The sequence below is a fragment of the Anomaloglossus baeobatrachus genome, chromosome 1, assembly GCF_048569485.1.
Source record: "Anomaloglossus baeobatrachus isolate aAnoBae1 chromosome 1, aAnoBae1.hap1, whole genome shotgun sequence".
NCBI classification, from domain to species: domain Eukaryota; kingdom Metazoa; phylum Chordata; class Amphibia; order Anura; family Aromobatidae; genus Anomaloglossus; species Anomaloglossus baeobatrachus.
In genome coordinates this window covers 170,245,602-170,268,961 of record NC_134353.1, presented here as the reverse complement: position 1 = coordinate 170,268,961, position 23,360 = coordinate 170,245,602, and positions in this window count along the sequence as shown.

The following is a 23,360-nucleotide window of genomic DNA, read 5'->3' as shown; positions in this document are numbered from 1 at the left end:
CTTATTGGCTGCCGTTGGACCATGCCCCTGCCCTCTGAGACAGCATCTGTGATTGGTTGGAATCACACATGCTGTGTCCTTATACAGGTGAAAAGTAAAAAAATAAATAAACAAAACAATTCGTGTAGGGTCCCCCCATAGCAGAGGGAACATGTTAAGTACAGACTGCTTTAACTCTTTTGCTTCCCTTTTTTTTTTTTTACACTGGCCAATCACAGCCATGACAATACTTGACATGGCTGTGATGGGCAGGGAGAGGATAGTGTTTGCCATTGTTTACCGATCCTTGGAAAATCGCTGAGTTTTGCAGTAAATTCCTAGATGTCCAAACTCAATACGATCTGGCCAAAGATCATACAATTTTAAGATTTTCCGATCTCTGCCGATCAAGATCGCTCAACTCTAGTAGGGTATGAATATTTACATGTGTATGTGCAGTGTGTGTGATGACATGATTATATTGAATATATAAAACAGTTTTTATATCCTAGTTATTTTACACAGTGTCACTGACCTCACATACTTTATGCTTTATATGCAATTTAAGGTACATATGGCATGGTACTACAATTAAATTTGTAGTACATATAACTGTCAATCTATGTGATATACTGTATGTGTCTGTACATATTTTGCATACTGATTGAACTTACATCTATGGACTTTTTATCATTGATATACCTTCTCTCGGTTTATTTCATTACATATTGTGATTTCATGTTATAATTGAATCAATAAAGGCTTTTGTATTTGTAATATAAGAATATAGTACTCCAATATGTGGTCACACACAGGTTTATTTATTGTAGGAGTTCATTTCCAAACTATTCTTGTCTATAATTATAGAGGAGGACCATACAAGCATGCTCCCAGCCAGATTATATTGATTATGTCTCGTGAATACAAAATTTGAATGCATGTTAATTTTTTGCTCAAGAATAGAAGTGGATTATTGTTCATGGAAAAATAAATAAGAAATCCCCCGAAATTAAGTCCTACCTCATCTTTCGGAGCACAAAGTAATATAAAACCCTGTCTTATTTTCGAAGGAATACAGTACTTTACAAGTATGTAACCAGTTTGCTTATTCATCACTAGTAACATGCATTAACCATTTACCTGCTGCAATTCCCTGCAAACATCCCTGAGATTAGCCATTGGCCTGCTGCAAGTTCTTTATGCCATAAGTCTCTGCCATTAACAATCTGTCTGCTTCAAGTGCTTGATTTCATATGCCTTTGCAATTAGCAATTTGCCTGCTACAAGTCTCTGATTGTCTATATATCTAATGTTTCTTTGTATATCTGTACAGCTGGCTCTACTTCATTTATGTTTCCTGCTTTGTTAGTTTGTCTGACTTCTGCAGATTCTACAGTTATGGCCATTCCTAATCCAAGTGCTGACCATCAAGACTCACTTTGATGTACCGCTGCTTCTGGTCCTTGCTTCCCAACTCTGACCTATGAGAATTCACCACACCTGTTGAGCTAATAAAGCTTAAAACAGAATTGTCTTGCTAATAAGTTTGTTGATATTCATTGTCATTTTCTAGAATCTAACTGTAAAATAAAAAGCAAATCAAAAAAATATCCATAATATTTACTCTTTTTTTGTCTGCCCAAACTATGTTATACAAACTAAGATATTTTAATAATTCTAAAGGCAACTATTTATATTATGTTTGGTAATTCATCTATTTATGAATAATCCAAAGCTAGGAGAAATCAAATGTATTAGTCTCCTTATTCAGAATTGCAAAGGAAATAAACTTGTGATTATATATTGTTAAAGGGTATATCTGGGACTTTTTTTTAATGTGCTTAACCACTAACAGGCAGGTAGTTACAACCTGCCTGTTCTGCCCGACACCATTCTTCGTCGGCACAGAGTGGTAACAGACCATTCCTGCTGGCAATTCAGAGGTTTCTGCTGACATCCCAACAAAAGAGTGGTGGCTTCTCATCTTGCTCAGCTCTGTAGATGGGGTGGGACAGCTAACGTCATAGTGATTGACAGCTGACTTCCCCAGAAAGGCAGTGGCTGTCAATCAGTATGACGTTAGTTGGCCTTTAACGTTTATAGAGTCAAGCAGAAAAGAAGCCTAAACTCTGTTGAGGAATTGTGATGCTCAATCACTAGGTGGCCCTAGATACAACTAGTAGAGGAGTAGTAAAACAAGCTGGGGGTGAGGAGCCAGGAGGTCACATATGGAACACAGGGAGAAAGTGGAGCCAATGTCAGGGTACGAGCCAGAGGTCAGGAGCCAGGGGGTAATGTCAGAGTCAGGGGGCACGGGTGGACAAGGGTAACTAAAGTCCGGGGTTGAGAGACAAGATCAGAACAGTACACTTAAGGGAGCCAGAAGCACTTGCTGAAGAACATGAACTACGACTATCGGTGTTCCAGGTGAGATTGCTCCCTAAAGAAGCAGAGCAATCACCCAGAATGAAGCTCCTATAAACAGACCCCTCCCACCATCAATGCAGGACCCAATGCCAGAAATCAACCCGTCCACCAGAGCACAATACAACAGCAGAGCATTGGCAGAGCAGATGCACCGCAAATCAGAACCATGACAGGAAGCCATTGTATCACTATCAAGACCAGTCTGTGACTGCTCTGTGGCAGCAAAGAATGGTGCTGGGTATGACAGGCAGGTAGCAATAAAGTGACTGTTTTGTAAACTACTTTACCTTTTTTCACTTTACCCCCACTTCCCTCTTTCCATATTTCTACATTAGCCATACACTATGTTCCATTTTCTGCTGGATTGAAAACATCTGCAAGCTGCCAATAATATGACATTTTAAATAGTTCTTATACTCAATCAAAATCTCAGCGTCATTTACTTAAAAAAGCAAGCTGCTGACATGAGTCAGCTGGAGAAGGTGTAGACATTTGTCAAAGTAGATTTACCTTGTACTGGAAATGACAAGATTGTTTATTCAAATTGTTATGCACTAAGCATGCGATGGTAGTATCATAAATAATGTCAGATCTATTTTTGTCTTTTTTCCACTTGACTCTTTGTCTCTTGCAACATTGCTTTTTGTTACTGAAAATGAGGAGATGTACATGAAAAAGTAACTCACACAGAATCCATTTTTGCCTTAAGCACATTCCCCCAGGTTACTTCTGAAAGAGATTTTTATTATAAATTCATAGTGCCATGTTTGATATCTTAAGCTGTTATAAATAATTCAGTCTCAATCCGGTTATCACCATAGGAGGCTTCAAACTTTTGTAGTTTAATTTTATATTGTATTGTGTTGAATGCTTACTAACTTTACCACGTTTACCAAGTTTCAATGTTCAGTGAAACTAAGAATTGATCCTGCACTACCAGGGTTTAAATTTCATAGTTTGATGGCCAGAGGAAAGCTGCTCCAAACACGAGAATCAAACATGCTCAGAGGGGCACACTTCAAAAGAGGCAGATATCCAACAAGTGATCCACAAAAGAAGAAAAAGTGGCTCCACTCCAAGGTCCATAAAAAGGATTTATTGGTACAAATAGGTGTGCATAAAAAAGGCAGTGGCAGAGCAGGGTGCGAGCTCCCACAGGAATACTTCTGTTTTGCGCTAACCATGCACTTCTACGGGTCCATGAAAACTCATGGACCCATAGGAGCGGACTCGTAGAAGAGCATGGTTAGCGCGAAACAGCCGTAGTCCTGGGGAAGCTCGCACCCAGCTCTGCCACTGCCTTTTTTAGGCACACTTTTTTTTGTACCAATAAATCCTTTTTATGGACCTTGGAGTGGAGCCACTTTTTCTTCTTTTGTGGATTACAAGTTTCAATGTGTTAATGTGGTAATATCTCAATTGCCTCAGTGGACCCTTCTAAACTGCATTTTTATATCATGTAAAGTATAGCAAAGGATTTAAATCCATTTTGTTAGAGTTATTATAAGTGTTGTGAATGTCATCCGAGTGGGTAATGGTGTGGAGCTCCCTCTGGTGGCCAGGAATGGTAATGAAGCTGAGTTGGAATCTGTGATTCAAACAAATGATGGAATTAATTGGAATCCAGAAAATCCTATTGCAGATCAGCCTAGTTTATTTAGGAGAGCATTGTGTGCCTGGCGGTCACCGGTAATAAATGTTCCTGCCTGCTTCTGAAGATGACTGGGAGTTTTCCCTTCTGATTTTCCCATTTATTTGGTGCCTGAATCTACTCCAGATAAGTTTACTGTTTCTGTGCTTAATTGATAGATTTTCACTTAAGAGTGTTTCTGCATATTCCATTTGGTTCTGTGTTTCGTTTCTTATATGTGAGGATTTGTCTTTCTGCTTTTGTGAGCAGAGCAGTCCCTCCAGCAAGAAAGGGAGCTTGATCCCTGGTCAGTTTTGGATTATTTGCACTTTAGAAAAGTACTTGTTCTGTGATTTTGTTTCTTCCTATTATATCTGCAATTCTGTTTAAATTGTCAAGCACAAGAGTACCTGATATAGTGGGGGAGAGTCCATGTTGTCTCAGTATTTTTTATTATCAGGAGATTGGTATTTTGCAGGGTTTTTTGCTGGCCGCAATCAGTTATCTGTCCTGTCCTGTTCTAGCTAGTAAGTTGGGCCTTACCTTTGCTGATCTATATTTTCTGTGTGTTGTGTTTTCTTACATCACCGTTGTTGCATGTTGGAGGCAGTTTTTTTTATTAATGGGATTTTCCGTGATCGTCCACGGTTACCAGATCATAACAGATAAGATTGCCAATCTCCTCTCCAATTTTTTGTGGACAAAAAGACTAAAAATCACAGACTGCCCAATTTTTTATGTACACATTGCCCTTATATTTATAGATGACTCCCTTTTACGTTGGATTTACATATACATTTTTTGTGTAGTTTTTTAATGAAGTTAAACGTTTATGTAAAAGGAAAGCGATATTATAGGGAACGACTTATACTTCTTGTTGCTGTTGAATTTCCTTCTATCTTTGGCTCAGAAAAGGTCATAAAAAACTGGACTACAGGATATGTAAAGCAACTACACCTAAGGCCCGTTTCACACGTCAGTGAAAAACACAGACGTTTTTCACTGGCGTATAAAACACGCACATGTCCCTGCGTGTGCCGTGAATCTCGGCACACGTGGGTTGTCTAAGTGCAATCCGGGCTCCGTTCTCCGTGGCCCGTGATTGCACTTAGAAATCAACTCACCTGTGCCCGCTCCCGCTCTCCGTGGTGCTGAATCCTCCCGCGGTGCAGCATCCGGCCGGCGCTGACCCCTGCAGCAGCTGCTTCCGGGTCGGCTGTGTAGCGCATAATGAATATGCGCGACAGTAATCAGCCGGCTTAGAAGCAGCAGGGAGAACGGGCTGCAGAGGACATCGCTGGACGCCGGGTGAGTTAAAATGTTTTTTATTTTAAAAGGACGTTTTTTTCTGGCACGTGTTTCACGGACCACACCACTGCGTGCCAGAAAAAAATGGACATGTCTCCGTGCGGCAAACACGCACACGCGGGTACGCCGCACGGAGACACGTGCAGTGAAAAATCACTGACGTGTGAGCAGACCCATTCATTAAAATGGGTCTGCGTATGTCAGTGATTCTGGTACGTTTAAAAAAAAAGCACAAACGTACCAGAATCACTGACGTGTGAAAGGGGCCTAAGTATGACAATACCCCATATGTGGTTGGCAATTACTGTTGGGCACTTGACATGGCACAAAAGGAAAAGTGCTCTATTTGAGTTCTGGAGCACAATTGAAGCTAGAATAGATTGTTGATGCCATGTCGCATCTTCAATGCCTCAACAAAACAAAAGGTAGAAAACATCATGCTATGCACTGACAAATACATAAAGGATTTTTCCATTAGTATTTTGCTACTCGCAGGCCACTGTATGGTTGAGCCAGTGACCTCACATGTTAGATCTGGTAACCCATTGTGCAGTTACCAGAAACACAAAAACCCGGGGCTTCCTGTTTCTATACCACAGTGCATAGCTGTGAGTGATCTCTTTTTTTTGTCGACAATATTAGTACTTTGCCTGGAACACTTTATTCATACTAAGCCATTGCTTCCCCACCTTTATTTATCGTCTACAAAAACACGTCATATGGAAGGAGCCGACACCCACCTACACTCATAGGTAAGCCTTGTCAGTCAGTTCATGCCATTTATTTACCACTTTCAGGGTTTCAGTTTTAGTTTTATTTATTGGTGAACATACGCAATGTACAGTTAGGTCCAGAAATATTTGGACAGTGACACAATTTTCGCGAGTTGGGCTCTGCATGCCACCACATTGGATTTGAAATGAAATCTCGACAACAGAATTCAAGTGCAGATTGTAACGTTTAATTTGAAGGTTTGAACAAAAATATCTGATAGAAATTGTAGGAATTGTACACATTTCTTTACAAACACTCTACATTTTAGGAGGTCAAAAGTAATTGGACAAATAAACCAAACCCAAACAAAATATTTTTATTTTCAATATTTTGTTGCGAATCCTTTGGAGGCAATCACTGCCTTAAGTCTGGAACCCATGGACATCACCAAACGCTGGGTTTCCTCCTTCTTAATGCTTTGCCAGGCCTTTACAGCCGCAGCCTTCAGGTCTTGCTTGTTTGTGGGTCTTTCCGTCTTAAGTCTGGATTTGAGCAAGTGAAATGCATGCTCAATTGGGTTAAGATCTGGTGATTGACTTGGCCATTGCAGAAGGTTCCACTTTTTTGCACTCATGAACTCCTGGGTAGCTTTGGCTGTATGCTTGGGGTCATTGTCCATCTGTACTATGAAGCGCCGTCCGATCAACTTTGCGGCATTTGGCTGAATCTGGGCTGAAAGTATATCCTGGTACACTTCAGAATTCATCCGGCTACTCTTGTCTGCTGTTATGTCATCAATAAACACAAGTGACCCAGTGCCATTGAAAGCGATGTATGCCCATGCCATCACGTTGCCTCCACCATGTTTTACAGAGGATGTGGTGTGCCTTGGATCATGTGCCGTTCCCTTTCTTCTCCAAACTTTTTTCTTCCCATCATTCTGGTACAGGTTGATCTTTGTCTCATCTGTCCATAGAATACTTTTCCAGAACTGAGCTGGCTTCATGAGGTGTTTTTCAGCAAATTTAACTCTGGCCTGTCTATTTTTGGAATTGATGAATGGTTTGCATCTAGATGTGAACCCTTTGTATTTACTTTCATGGAGTCTTCTCTTTACTGTTGACTTAGAGACAGATACACCTACTTCACTGAGAGTGTTCTGGACTTCAGTTGATGTTGTGAACGGGTTCTTCTTCACCAAAGAAAGTATGCGGCGATCATCCACCACTGTTGTCATCCGTGGACGCCCAGGCCTTTTTGAGTTCCCAAGCTCACCAGTCAATTCCTTTTTTCTCAGAATGTACCCGACTGTTGATTTTGCTACTCCAAGCATGTCTGCTATCTCTCTGATGGATTTTTTCTTTTTTTCAGCCTCAGGATGTTCTGCTTCACCTCAATTGAGAGTTCCTTAGACCGCATGTTGTCTGGTCACAGCAACAGCTTCCCAATGCAAAACCACACACCTGTAATCAACCCCAGACCTTTTAACTACTTCATTGATTACAGGTTAACGAGGGAGACGCCTTCAGAGTTAATTGCAGCCCTTAGAGTCCCTTGTCCAATTACTTTTGGTCCCTTGAAAAAGAGGAGGCTATGCATTACAGAGCTATAATTCCTAAACCCTTTCTCCGATTTGGATGTGAAAACTCTCATATTACAGCTGGGAGTGTGCACTTTCAGCCCATATTATATATATAATTGAATTTCTGAACATGTTTTTGTAAACAGCTAAAATAACAAAACTTGTGTCACTGTCCAAATATTTCTGGACCTAACTGTATATCATAGTTGAATTCAGCACATACTACAGTAAGGCCACTCTTCTACCTTGATGATGCTTTCCAGTTAGGTAGTTTTCCCCTTTTTTGATCACTTGCAGCTACTGTAGCATATAAGTATTATTAAAATACTACTCTTCAAAGTGTCTTTTTATTTATTTACATTTTCAACTACCCCAATTTATTTAGGTTTATAATGACTTTTTTGACATACAGTGGTTCTCAAAAGAAGTACAAGTGCTTCTTACCATGTAGTAAAATTGACAATGGCCCTCCCAAGGAAGTCCTACGCGAAATGCCCATTTGGTCCCATGGTCGTCGTTCTCCCTCTTTCCTCCCTAAGCTGGACAGAAATGGGTGATTGACGCTGTGCTACATGTTGTGAGCGCTGCTTATATCAGCATTACTTCCTTAACGTACACTGGGCATTCTATCAAATGACATCAGTAGGTACCTGTACTTGTTTTCACTTTGTAGTTGGATTGGTACCCCAGGGTCTGGTTGATCACATGGTGCGGACAACTTATGTTATGGGGTTACCCCACATTGATTTATATATATGCTGATGCTCAGTGGATACGTTTAATATTTATTACGTATCTATTGTTATGTCACATAACTATGGTGGTGGGTGGGAGAGTATAGAGATGCACTGATTGTCTGCTTGCACCTAATCCCGTCTGATTTTTACCTTGTATTGTCTTTTCTGTCTTTTGTGATAAACAAAATGTTGCATTTTTTAAAAAAATATTCCCACTTGTTGGACTTATCACTCCATAGTTGTTTATAGGAGATATTTTTTTCCTGGAGTTTGGTTGCTATTTATATTAGCATATATGGCATTTTCTCAGAGGTTATTATACTTTTTCACACTTCCTGTTGTATTTTTATTCACATTTTTACAAATTTAAATTTACAACTTTTTTTGCTTAGTCCCAGTACAATGGTTTGCTTGCTGGTCTAATACTTTGCAATGCTTAAGCATTGCAAGGTATTAGATCTGTTAGTTTTAAATTGACAGGATGCATGTTAGCTGGACCTTACAGGCCATCGTAGCTGGGTAATTTCATGGCTATTATGTGACCTTGGGTCACCATGACAATTATGGGAACGCTGCAATTTTTAGAGTGCTGATGGTGATATAGAATAATAATATATGTGTCCCCTCCCTCAAATAAACAGCTAGATGCTGTTAGCAGTATTGATAGTGATATTGTAAGAGTTAAATGGCCACAATCAATCATGGTAAAGATTGCAGCTACTACAGTAGGGTGTCCACTATGACGTACAACTGACACTTGCTGATCATTTTTCTGGCTCTGCTTGTAAGCTAGCAAAACCCTTGTGCTGTATATAGAAAGCAGTTTGCCGGAATGCCCTACTGCACCATACATGCGGATGTCAGGAAGAGATTACACCTAATTGTAACTGCCCTTTTCCATCTTTGTCATGATTCTGATGCTGGTATCTTAGGGATTTCCAGGTCTTTAAAGTAATTAATTTTTATATGAAGTACCTCAAAGATCACACAATTATGTTAAAGGGAATCTTTCAGCAGATTTAACCATTTTAATCCATTTATATAGCCATACAGGTCATAGAATGGTTAAAAAATTCATACTGTTATATTTTTCATCTGATGAATTGTTGCAGAGAAATCCTTTTTTTATCTTGATATGTAAATTATTTGGTTCAACCCATCATGCAGAAGTCTTTGCCTTTACAGTTAAATTTTATAGTTCGCACCTCCCATTGACCCTTTTTCAGTTTATGTGATGTCAGCTCTCAGCTGCAGTTGAAAAAACTTGTGCCTTCATAGATATCTCCTCTCCTTTCTTCTGCAGTGTTTTGTCATTTTATGGGCATGTGCTTCAAGTGCTTCTGGGCAGGCACCACAAAGTCACTCAATCTGGGAGCAAGACGTAGTGACATCCTGCAAAAAAACCTTCTTCCCTGGATGCCGACATCCATCCAACCTCATAGTGAGTCTTTCATTCCTACTCATTTGCCCCTTCAGTGTTTACACAAAGTGCTTCATAATGATCCTTTAGCTAGCTCAAGGCGAACTGGTGCTGAACATCCATGTGTGTGCATGCATACAGTGGGGGGGGGAGATATTTGATGCACTAATTATTTTGAAAGTTTTCCCACCTACAAAAAATTGAGAGGTTTGTCACTTTTATCGTAGGTACACTTCAACTGTGAAAGAAAGAATAAAAAAATCCAGAAAATAACATTGTATGATTTTTAAATAAATAATTTGCATTTTATTGCATGAAATAACTATTTGATCACCTACCAACCAACAAGAATTCTTGCTCTTATGACCTGTTATGTGTTCTTTATGAAGCCCTCCTACTTTGCACTCGTTACCTGCACTAATTGCACCTGTTTGAACTTGATACCTGTATAAAAGACACCTGTCCACACAGTCAATCATACTCCAACCTCTGCACCATGGCCAGGAGCAAAGATCTGTCTAAGGACACCAGGGACAAAATTGTAGACCTGCACAACGGTGGGATGGGCTACAGGATAATAGGCAAGCAGCTTGGTGAGAAGGCAATAACTGTTTGAACAATTATTAGAAAATGGAAGAAACACAAAATGACTGTCAATCTTATACAGTCTGAGGCTCTAAACAAGATCTCACCTCGTGGGGAAAGGATGATTCTGAAAAACATCAGGAAGCAAGCCAGAACTACACAGTAGGACCTGGTCAATCGCCTAAACAGAGCTGGGACCATAGTCTCAAAGATTACAGTTATTAACACACTATGTGGTTATGGACTAAAATCCTGCAGAGCACGCAAGGTCCCCTGCTCACACCAGCACATGTCCAGGCCCATTTTATATTCACCAATGACAATCTGAATAATCCAGAGGAGGCATGAGAGACAGTCATATGGTCAGATGAGATGAAAATACAACTTTTTGGTATCAACTCCACTCACTGTCTTAGGAGGAAAAAGAAGGATGAATACAACTCCAAGAACATTAACACAACTGTGAAGCATGGGGGTGGAAACATCACACTTTGGGGGTGCTTTTCTGCAAAGGGGATAGGATGACTACATCATATTGAAGGGAGGCTGGATGAGGACTATATCGCAAAATTTTGGCCAACAACCTTCCTTCCTCAGGAAAAGTATTGAAGATGAGTCGTGGCTGGGTCTTCCAGTATGACAATGACCTGAAACACGCAGCCAGGGCAGCTAAGGAGAGGATCTGTAAGAAGCATTTCACGGTCTTGGAGTGACCGAGCTTGTCTTCAGGCCTGAACCCAATAGAAAATCTTTACAGGGAACTGAAACTTAATGTTCCCCAGCAACAGCCTCAAAACCTGAAAGATCTGGAGAAGATCTCTATGGAGGAATGGGCCAAAGTGCCTGCTGCAGTGTGTGCAAACTTGGTCAAGAACTACAGGAAGTGTCTGACCTCTGTAATTGTAAACAAAGGTTTGTGTACCAAATATTAAGTTCTAATTTTTTGATTGTATTAAATACTAAATTCATGCAATAAAAGCAAATTCATTATTTAAAACTTCAACAATGTGATTTTCTGTACCTACAATGAAAATTACAGACTTCTCCATTTTTTGTAACTGGGAAAACTAGTAACATCGGCAGTGTATGAAATACTTATTTTCTCCACTCTATATACTGTATGTATATATATATACAGCTGTTTGCTATGAGTAAGGACAATACGTCCGAAACGCATAAGCAATTTTTAACAACCCCAGGGGGTATGAAGAAATGGCCCCCATCTTTTGTACATTGATTTCCTATTTTTAATCAACTATAGATAAATAATCATCTATACTAAGTTTAAATCTATCTTTACTAACCTACAGTACAAACCAAAAGTTTGGACACACCTTCTCATCTCTAGAACAACTGTTAAGAGGAGAAGTTGTGCAGCAGGCCTTCATGGTAAAATAGCTGCTAGGAAACTACTGCTAAAGACAGGCAACAAGCAGAAGAGACTTGTTTGGGATAAAGAACATAAGGAATGGACATTAGAGCAGTGGAAATCTGTGCTTTGGTCTGATGAATCCAAATTTGAGATCTTTGGATCGAACCACCGTGTCTTTGTAGAAAAGGTGAACGGATGGACTCTACATGGCTGGTTCCCACCGTGAAGCATGGAGGAGGAGGTGTGATGGTGTGGGGGTGCTTTGCTGGTTACACTGTTTGGGATTTATTCAAAATGGAAGGCATACAGAACCAGTATGCCTACCACAGCATCTTGCAGCGGCGTGCTATTCCATCCGATTTGCATTTAGTTGGACCATCATTTATTTTTCAACAGGACAATGACCCCCAAACACACCTCTAGGCTGTGTAAGGGCTATTTGACTAAGAAGGAGAGTGATGGGATGCCACGCCAGATGACCTTGCCTCTACAGTCACAGACCTGAACCCAAATGAGATGGTTTGGGGTGAGCTGGACGGCAGAGTGAAGGCAAAAGGGCCAACAAGTGCTAAGCATTTCTGGGAACTCCTTCAAAACTGTTGGTAAACCATTTCCGGTGACTACCTCTTGAAGCTCATCAAGAGAATGCCAAGAGTGTGCAAAGCAGTAATCAAAGCAAAAGGTGGCTACTTTGAAGAACCTAAAATATAAGACATATTTTCAGTTGTTTCACACTTTTTTAAGTATTTTATTCCACATGTTTTAATTCATAGTTTTGATGCCTTGTAAATCTACAATTTTCAGATTCCTGAAAATAAAGAAAACTCTTTGAATGAGAAGGTGTGTCCAAACTTTTGGTCTGTGCTGTATGTTAACAGATTGTCCATTTTCCAGTGCGCAATTTTAGAGGGCTACAAAAAAATGGTATTATTTTCAGAAATCCTTATTTATAGAGACTCGTTTTAAGTAGTTATTTGACTATCCTTACCTAAACAGGATTGGGTTAGTCCAGTGTAGTTGTCATTGATCATAAAGACAAAAATTTAAGTCTAGAGTATTTCTAGTCATCTAAGACCTTCATTGTCCCAAAATATTATGTTTACAGAGCAAGACCAGGAATCCATAAGATAAAAGCTCCATCACCCATTGAGCACAGGTGGCTGTTTGTGTAAACCGTACAGTTTTAAAAGCTTAGTCAGTATGGCTGAAAAAGGTTCTACAGCACAATAAAAATGTCTTCCATTTATGCTCATCAATTCTATGGGTATTTCATGTCAAATAAATGCTACAACAATTTACCATTAAAGTACACACTGGAAGTGCCAACATTAACACTTCTTATTGTTGGAAAGTTGCCAAATCATTTTTCACAGCAATATTTAATGCAATCTAAAATGTCTTCACCACTCAACGTGTCAGCTATTGCCTGCTTTCCTATATTTGGCAACAGTGGAATGAAGTGTAGAATGCAGTGCCATACAGCTCATTCTTTCCTGTCCTTCTCTTTAGCTTTGACCATGATGAATGCAGTCCATTTGCTTAAGTGGGTAGGGCAGTTTTAATTGTTCTTCTATGCATTCTGCCTATCATTTACTGACATAGTATTACATCTAAGGAAACAAATTACACATCATTTTTTTCTTTCAATTTAACAAATGTATTACAATTACAGTAAGTGCAATGCAGAGGGAGTGGGAGAAATTCTGGGATATATAATGGGTGTCATGGCAGTGGTCCAAAATTTTCTGTTCATTTCTAACTGCTATAATTCCTTACTTTCTTTTCTTTTTTTTATCTTAACATAGGTTTCTTTGATAGATGTTCTTCCTTTTCCATTAAGGTTTGTTTCCTTTTCCTTTAAATGACCGAACTATGTTTATTTACAGATGGAGTTATATAATACTCTATATGTAGCTAACACATAGGTTACAGATGTCATTTGCAGAGTTCAAATACAATTGTAGCTAATTGGGCTAAAAAACATTTTACTCATAGTTAAACCTTGTTAAAATTACTAAAAGAGCTTCAATAGTAAAAAATTTAGTATTTGAGAACTGGACAAACATCTATATTAAAAGTAATTTTAAAATTGGCCTAATTTATCATGTATCAAAACTGCATATGAAAGCGCACAACACTAAAATATATCCTAAAAATGTTTTTATTGGTTACTTAAGAAAATAAAACTAAAACATAAGGAGATCTAGCAGATATGGATAAAAGTACACTGACACCAGGTCGGTAATGCACCAAAATGATTCAATATCAAGAATAATAGTTATGGGTACTTTGCTTGCTGCGACATTGCTAGCCAATTGTGGTGATGCCGAGTGCGAAATTCCCGGCCCCCGTTGCAGATGCGATATCTTGTGATAGCTGCCGTAGCGAACATTATCGCTACGGCAGCTTCACACGCACTTACCTGCCCTGCGACGTCACTCTGGCCGACGACCCGCCTCCTTCCTAAGGGGGCTGGTCATGCGGCGTCACAACGACGTCACATGGCAGGCGGCCAATAGAAGCGGAGGGTCGGGGATGAGCGAGACGTAAACATCCCGCCCACCTCCTTCATTCCTCATTGCAGGCGGGACGCAGGTAAGGAGATGTTCCTCGCTCCTGTGGCTTGATACACAGCAATGTGTGCTGCCGCAGGAACGAGGAACAACATCGTACCTGTCGCTGCAGCTAAATTTTGGAAATGACCGACACTACACAGATCACCGATTTTCGACGCTTTTGCGATCGTTTATTGGTGCTTCTAGGCTTTACATGTTGCGACGTCGTTACCGGTGCCAGATGTGCGTCACTTTCAATTTGACCCCGACGAGATCGCAGTAGCGATGTCGCAACATGCAAAGTACCCCTTACTGCTGTAAGCAAGTAAGATCCAGCAGGAAAATACAATAAAGTAAATAGTAATGTACCAAAATATTTATAACAGATAATGGACATATAGGCACTAGACATAGATATGGATGGTATAATATAAACTGACAAAAATAGCTCTAGTAAATAGATGAGAATGTACCAGCTGCTGCTAAGTCTTTTTGATCTTTTTTTGTTTCTATGGTAACAAATGTTACATCACATGAAAGCCTTATGTGTCTAATATATGTTTTAAATATGTTGTGTTTATTGCTTATGGCAACAGTGTTCTACACACGCAGGAAAACAAAATGGTGGAGCCTAATGTGATATTTACAGCAACTGAGAGCAGAGAAGTGTTAACATTTTTGTTTTTGCAAGAAAAGTCCACGTAGGATATTCATGGTGATATGTCGCAGACATTGGGGGATCAATGCCCTTCATATTCCACAATTAAGAACTGGGTTACCAAATTTAAAATGAGCCACTTCAGCACCAGTGATGAGGAACATCCTGGACGACAGAGTAGTTGTTGTTCCGGAGATCATCGATGCTGTGCACAACCTCATGCTAGAGAATCGACAAATTTCAGCTAAAGCAATAGCACATATCATGGGGATTTCCCTAAACGTGTTTGTGTCATTATCCTTGAACACTTGGATATGAGGAAGGTATCTGCAAAGTGGGTCCCCAAATGTTTGATGACAGATCAGAGAAGCATGCGAGTGAAAACTTCCTGGTCCATTTGTCAGCGTTTCTGGACTGATAAGAACATCCTTGATTGACTGGTCATTATTGATGAGACCTGGATTTATTTATAGCACCCTATAAACATGGAGCAGTCAAAAGAGTGGAGGCGCAGTGGTTCTCCTCATCCAAAGACGTTCAGGGTGAAAAAATCAGCTACTAAGGTGATGGCGTCTGTGTTCTGGAATAAGGAGGGTGTGCTGCTTGTGGACTACCTTCAAAAGGGTTCCATCATCAATGCAAGGTATTACATTGAACTTTTGGATCTCTGGAAGCCAAAAGGTGTGTCAAGCTGTCTAAAAGAATCTTGTTCGTGCAAGACAACGCCTCCGCTCACGCTGCACAAGTGACCACGGCAAAACTGCCAAAGCTGGGCTTCAAGCTGGTGGACTACCCACCTTGTTCACCAGATCTACCTAGCTCCCTCTGACTATCATCTGTTTCCAAACCTGAAGAAACACCTCAAGGGTACCAAATTTCACAGCATTTCTGATGCAATGGCTGCTACAGATGCCTGGTTTGAGGCACAACCGAAATACTTCTTTTTGCTAGGCTTGCAGAACTTGGAATACCAATGTAAGAAGTGTGTTGACATCAGTGGAGAGTATGTGGAATGAATGTAAAGTTTCATCATCCTATTTCGTTTCTTTCTGGGTAAGAAAGACTTATCAAAGACTTATCAAAGACTTACCAAAGACTTATCAGTAGTCCCTCATATATGTCAAAGAAAGCATGGAATGAAATGCATATTAGCTAGCACAGACAGTAGAAAACTACTAACCAGCAGGTGCCAGGAAGGGACCCGAAGTGTATTTCGCCACACTTTGACAAAGCCTTGCTATATTTTCCCTTCTGCAGCAATTTCATAACATAAAGATGTTATCTGTAGTTTGGGCACATAGCTGAGCTCAGAGGAAGGGACCATTTGGCTTTAGAAGTGTGGCTTTTACTTGATAGTTTTTTTGGAGCCATGTTGATATTCCAGCATCTCTGAACAACTAGTAATATGAATAACTTTTATTTTTCCTTTGACGTATAACAGAACATAGTAAAGGGTGCTTTGCACGCTACGATATCATTAATGTTTTATCGTCGGGGTCACGTTGTTAGTGACACTCATCCGGCGTCATTAACGATATCGCAGAGTGTGATACTTACCAGCGACCTTAAGCGACCTCAAAAATGGTGAAAATCGTTCACCATGGAGAGGTCGTCCCAAAACCAAAAATCAGTAATGGTTGATTATAGATGTTGTTTGTCGTTCCTGCGGCAGCACACATCGCTGTGTGTGACACCGCAGGAGCGAGGAACGTCTCCTTACCTGCCGCCGGCCACAATGCGGAAGGAAGAAGGTGGGCGGAATGTTACGTCCCGCTCATCTCCGCCCCTCCGCTTTGATTTGCCGGCCGCTTAGTGACGTCGCGGTGATGTCGCTGTGATGCCAAACGTCCCTCCCCCTTGAGGGAGGTATTGTTCGGCAGTCACAGCGCCGCCGACCAGGTAAGTACGCGTGACTCTGCCGTAGCGATAATGTTCGCTGCGGCAGCGATCACACAATATTGCATGCACGACGGGGGCGGGTGCTTTTGCGTACGATATCGCTAGCAATTGCTAGCGATATCGTAGCGTGTAAAGCCCGCTTTAAAGCTTGTTTTTTGTGGGTTGAGTTAAAGTATTTATTGGCGTTTGGTGGTATATAACATGTTTTATTCCAGATTTTTGGAAACAAAATTAACAAATAAACAGAAATTTAGGAATTGTCTTTATCTTTTTTAGTGCCATTTTATGCTTTTCACCATAACAGGACCTTAAAGACCACTGTTGCTAGGTTACCCTAAAGCTATTATTCACGGACGTTTCAATCGTAACAGTGGGAGCCCCCTCGCTCTAATGATCAGATAGCTGTCTATGGTGCTATTGACATTGGCATCAAAGGGGTTAAATGCTAACACTGATCGCAACCATAACTGCAGGGTGTCATCTATTACATGTTGCTGAACCTCTCTGAGGCTTTATTAATTCTGCTTGTGAGCCGACAAAATCAATGCACCATACATATACAGCACTTTATGGGAACTCTCATCCCGCTGCACCGTACATGTAAGTCGGATGTTGGGAAGAGACAAGTGCGTTTATCATATAGATAATAGTTATTGGATAACTTTGTTAAAGAGGTTAACTCACAAAAACAGAAGGCATAGTAGCTAAATAAAGCAATTTCCCAACTTTTACCCATATGAGAAATGTGCCCTTGTAATTTATTTATTCTAAAAATGTTTTGCATTCTTGCTTCAAATAAAGGTCATAAAACGGCAAACCTATTATGCTTTCTAAAGTTCCCATTGGGAACCAATGTGAGTAGAGATGAGCGAATCGATTTGCAGAGAACTGAGTTTTATTTGAATTTCCTGAAATTTGCAGTATCACGCAATCTCGATCATTTTGAGATTTTTCACACTGATATAACATCAGAGAGCGGACTAATGTCATTTTGCATTGTAGCTATGACATCTTGTAGACTATATTCTACATTAGTGGTCAGTACTTGGTCCATCACAGATCAGCAGTTCCCTGTGGAGCACAGTTTGTAGGGCAGTTTCATCTTCAAAGTCACTGGGTAATTCTCTACTTTACCTGTAGATTGTAAGCTCTTATGATCATCAAGGTGCTCTCTCTTTTCTGTAGCATAGAGTCTAAGCATTTATGGTCAGCGGGCTTTTCTCTCTCTACTGTAGTGTGTTTGCTCTTATGATCAGTAGGGTCCTCTTTCTTGCCTGTAGAAAGTCAATGTAGAGTGTCAACAAGGTCGGTCCTCTGTCTCTCCTTTATATATAAGCTCTTAAGTCAGCAAGATTCTCACGCTATCTCTCTGCCTCTCTTTACCTCCATGCATATTTTCCAAGCAATTACAAGCTTTCCTGGATTAAGATTTGCAGAAATGTAATTGTCGCACATCTAATTTGGGGGGAAAATTCATAGAAGTCTGTGAATTCAAATTGCAAATGATCTCCTCATTTTTATACAGTGTGTCCACTCATATCTTGTCCACCACCATTAACTTGAGAATGGTGGCAGCAATAGGCATAGAAGTGGTGTCTAGGTATAGTAAAGTATCTATGCGCTACGCAATGAAACCACCTTTAGCGCCACCTGGTGGAAAACAACAGATGTAGCATTTTTATCTCGAAAACAGAGCGAGATAGAGAAAAAAAGTTAATTACAAAGTTGTAGGGCATCATCAATTCAATACAAATCGACACCTTGCATACAGAAATGCTATGATTAGAAGATAAACTCACAAGACTGCGGATGTGAAGCGATACCTCATGGAGACTTTCCTACAAGTAATTGGGTATGGTGGCTGCATGGAGTGGCCTCCATGCTCACCTGACCTGACCCCATTGGACTTCTTTCTGTGAGGTCACAAAAACAGCAGGTGTATGCGACCCATCCACCAACAATGCAGGATCGACAACAATGTTTCACAGATACTTGTGCAAATGTGTCACCTACTATATTACACAAAGTGCAGTAAGATACAATAAGCTGTCCAGAGTCCAGATGTGAATTGCAGCTGACGGTTGCCACTTTGAGCATCAAAGTTAAATGAGCGCCATATGCGTGACCAGCATTCAATGTTTTGGGGGGGGGTCAGGGGTTTCATATCATAGCATTTCTGTATGCATGGTGTCGATCCGTATTGAATTGATGATGCCCTACAATTTTTTAATTCACTTTTTTTCTCTATCTCGTTCCGTTTTCGAGATAAAAATGCTAACTCAGTTATTTTCCACCAGGTGGCGCTATAGATGGTTTCATTGCGTAGCACATGGATATTTTACTATACCTAGACACCACTTCTATGCCTATAGCTGCTGCTGTTCTCAAGTTAATAGCAGTGGACAGGACATGGGTGGACACACTGTATGTGAGAAATGCGCCATAATAAGTGAAATCAAGAAGAGGGCAGTAACCTTTTCACAAGACTGTATCTTTTAAATTCCATTTTCAGAATGTAAGTCTTTATTGCAGATTTCAAACTTCTGCTCCTTCATCTTTTACCTGTGGATTAAAGATATTGTACTTATGTATATATTTTATTTCAGCATTTTATTAACTGTATCTTTATGGAAAATAATAAAAATGCAAACATATGCTTAGTCTGTCTATTTTTTCCTTGAGGCAACAGTTAATAATTAAGCAGAAGGTGCACATTGCTTTTTTGTGTTCCCAACCAGTAGAACAAATTTTAGCCTTAGGCACCTATTGCTGCTACAAACCTTACAAGGACTCTGTCACTTCACAGGTAAAGTGTTAATTGAATACATTTCCACAATTACATCTAATCTTCTCACCATTAACTCATGTGTATTACCTACTTGCAGTAAGACTTTAAAACTCCTCAAAGATTCACAAATTGTAGGAAGTGGTATTAAGTTAACAAGGCAAAATTTGGAACTAAATTTTAAATAAAATTGTATTATTCTTTACATTTCTTAGACTTAACTATGTCTGTTCATTTATGTCTTTACGAAAGTGTAATTTATTATACAGCTTGTCTTGTGGTGTTAAATGGGAAGTTTTTCCTCACTTTTTAATTATTCTGTGTGAACCTGTGTCTTTGTAGGTGGCAAAAGCCCTTGAATATATGGTGACCCGAGATTTGCCAGGTATTTCCAATTATACCCCATAATGTTTTACTATTTACCACCTGGGAAAGGCCACCATTCTTGTCCTTTGTATTGAGCAAGTAATTCATTAGTTACAGACTTAAATTAAAAAAAATATAATGCACTATGTTTCTGAAATTGTTTAGTTTTTGCAGCACTTCCTATAAAAGACATATAATCCTATACAGAGTCTATATTTTTATTTGCAATACATATTTTGATGTGGGGAAAATAAATATTTGATACACTGCTGATTTTGCAACTTTTCCAACCTACAAAGAATGGAGAGGTCTGTAATTTTTATGGTAGGTACACTCCAATGGTGACAGACAGAAACCCCCAAAATCAGGAAAATCACATTGTATGATTTTTAAATAATTAATTTGTATTTTATTGATCACTGTTTTCTCTATTGCAGATCTAATAACAGTTCTCTGAATGTTGAATCTTGTATAAACCCGCCTACACCATTGATTGACAGCTCTCGGTTCATATACAGTGTGCACAGAATGCTGCCAATCCAATCAGAAATGAGGGTGTAGTTATAACAAGCCCATAAATATGAAGGACTACCTGGCAGCAGGTTTACTAGTCCTCTGATGACAAACTGTGATTTTATTAATACTACACAAAGCAACCTAGTAATCACATACTGTAGGAATCACTGTCTGCCACTGCTTTATGTTACTCTCATGTTAGGTTTCAAAAACCTGGTGCCAGATTCCTTTTAACTCTACAGCTTTCTTATTATAATTTGGGATATTTAAACTGTGGCTCTTTTACTGTTGCACAACTACAATTGTAATCATGGTCTGATGGCTCCAAGAATATATGAAATTGTAGATTTGCAACAGCTGGAGAGCCCCTGGTATAAGAAACATATATTTATATAGAGGTAATATATATATATATAGGCATATTAATCAAAGATGAATTTTAACAACACTATTTTTAAAGGAGGGAATGACAATGTTAAATGTAAGGAAGAAACAGGTGGACTTTATCAGTGCATGATAAAAATAAATCATTAGAGATTTCTTACCATATTTGCAAGTTATAAGAAACGACAAGTATGAAATAACAATTTTTTAAAGAAAAAGATATCAGAATCTCTTGTTATCGCTATAATATTGACAGTATTGGTATTTAGCAGTTTTTTATGTAGTTTTTGATACTGAAATAAACATGTAAACTTGCTCCATATATTTCTATGGAAATGTTGGGCAGGACACCGGTTGGCTAATACTCATCTCAAGTCTATAAAAGCTACATTAGCATCTCTTACAACGTAAGGAAGTATAATGTATATTACTTGTTTTACATGATACAAACTAAATCACATGTGTATATGAAATCCAAGTGAAGAAAAAGTGTGCATACAGTATAGATTGGCATACGGATGTGGATAAAAATGTTGGTACTCTTTTGGTGAAATAAATAGCCATATAAATTATCCAGATATGCATATTTACATCATAGGAAAACCAAAGAGAGAGAAAATGCCAATGAAAAATGCAAATATGTTAAAACTATGATTTTATTAGTACATAATTAAAACAAAGGATGTAAAATTATTTATGTACAATATATATCACAGCAGGTACAAGGAGCAAAAAGGCCGGGCACCTGGTATAATTTAATGATCCCAAGCACACCTCCAAAACGACCACTGACTTGTTAAAGAAACTAAGAGTAAAGGTGCTGGACTGTCCAAGAATGTTTCTAGACCTGTTCAGCATCTATGCGATATCCTCAAACGGAAGGTGGAGGAGTGCAAGTATTTATAACAACCACCAGCTCCGAGATGTCATCATAGAGAAGTGGAAGAGGATCCAGTAGCAACCTGTGAAACTCTTGTGAACTCTATTCGCAAGAGAATTAAGGGAGTGTCTGAAAATAATGGTGGTCACACAAAATATTGACACTTTCACTTAAGAGTGTATTCACTTTTTTGCCAATGGTTTTAACTTTAATTGCTGTATGTTGAGTTATTTAGAGGGTACCCTAAATTTAAACTGTAATACAAGCTGTACACTGACTACGTTACATTGTATCTAAGTATCATATCTTTAGTAATGTCCCATGAAAATATATTCTAAAATATTTTCCTTATTTAAGACACTAGTATAACCCCAAAAATATGTGATTAAGTGGTGAATGAGAAAGCAGTGAAAAAAGAAGGAATGAAGAAGAAAATGTAGAATACCCAAAAAATAAATAAGACTGCACCAAGAGGGTAAATAACCAGAACCCTGATGCACCTGAAGCACAATTTGCAAAAATATCTTCGTCCAGGAGTGGTAAGAGGGCACAGGGATAAGGTTAATATCGTGTAGCGGGTCCGATGAGAAAAAAGTGAAGAGTATAGTTGATTAAATTGCACTTGAGCATCGGCGGGTGACTGTATACTAACGGGGGACGTTGTGAGTCATGTTTTCTGCAGATCTGACACCCAATAATGTGGTATGTCCAGTAAGTGCAGTCATAGAAACATCATCGCAGTGCACATGATTGTAAAACACGGGAGTCTGACATAACCACATAGTCAGATGACACACCTGTAGCTTCGAGATAGAGACAGGAAGTGCTGCTATGGTAAACTGGCTGAAGCATGCAAAAGAGGAGGGTCACATCAGTATGGCACAGTCAGACAATCATAGGATGCATGCATTGGCATGGTCACATTAGTATGACACGGCAAGAAAATGATGTGATGCACGCATCATCATGGTGACATAAACAAGTATAGTCAGGTGAAAATCTCAAAATATAAATATAAGAACAAAAAATGCACAATAAGATATATTAATAAATAGTCTAATTCACTATTATTGCAATAAACTTTTGTATTGTGGTTCAACAGAAAAAAAGCACTAATGAAAATGGCCTGCTAAAGATGATAGCACCCCTAGAAAAGATTGAAAATAAATTCACCATAGGAACATGTTACTCTAAGGAGTATCCTGAAATTAGCATCACAGGTGTCTACAAACTTGAAATCAGCCAGTCTGCCTATTTGAAGGATGAAAAGTAGTCATTGTGCTGTTTGGTATCATGGTGTGTACCACAATGAACATGAAGCAAAGAAAGCTAATGACAGAGTTTTCTAAGGAGATCAGTAAAAAAAATTATAGACAAATAATGGTCCAAAATACCTGTGGATTTGTGTATAAGTCTCATTGAGACTTCCAGAACTCATTTGTTTGTAGTGATTGCCTCAAAATACTGTTGAACAAAATATTAATTGAAAGCAACATTGCAGCATGGTGCTTTAACTTAATACTTTGTTGTACAACCTTGAGACGTAACATCTGACTTCCAGTT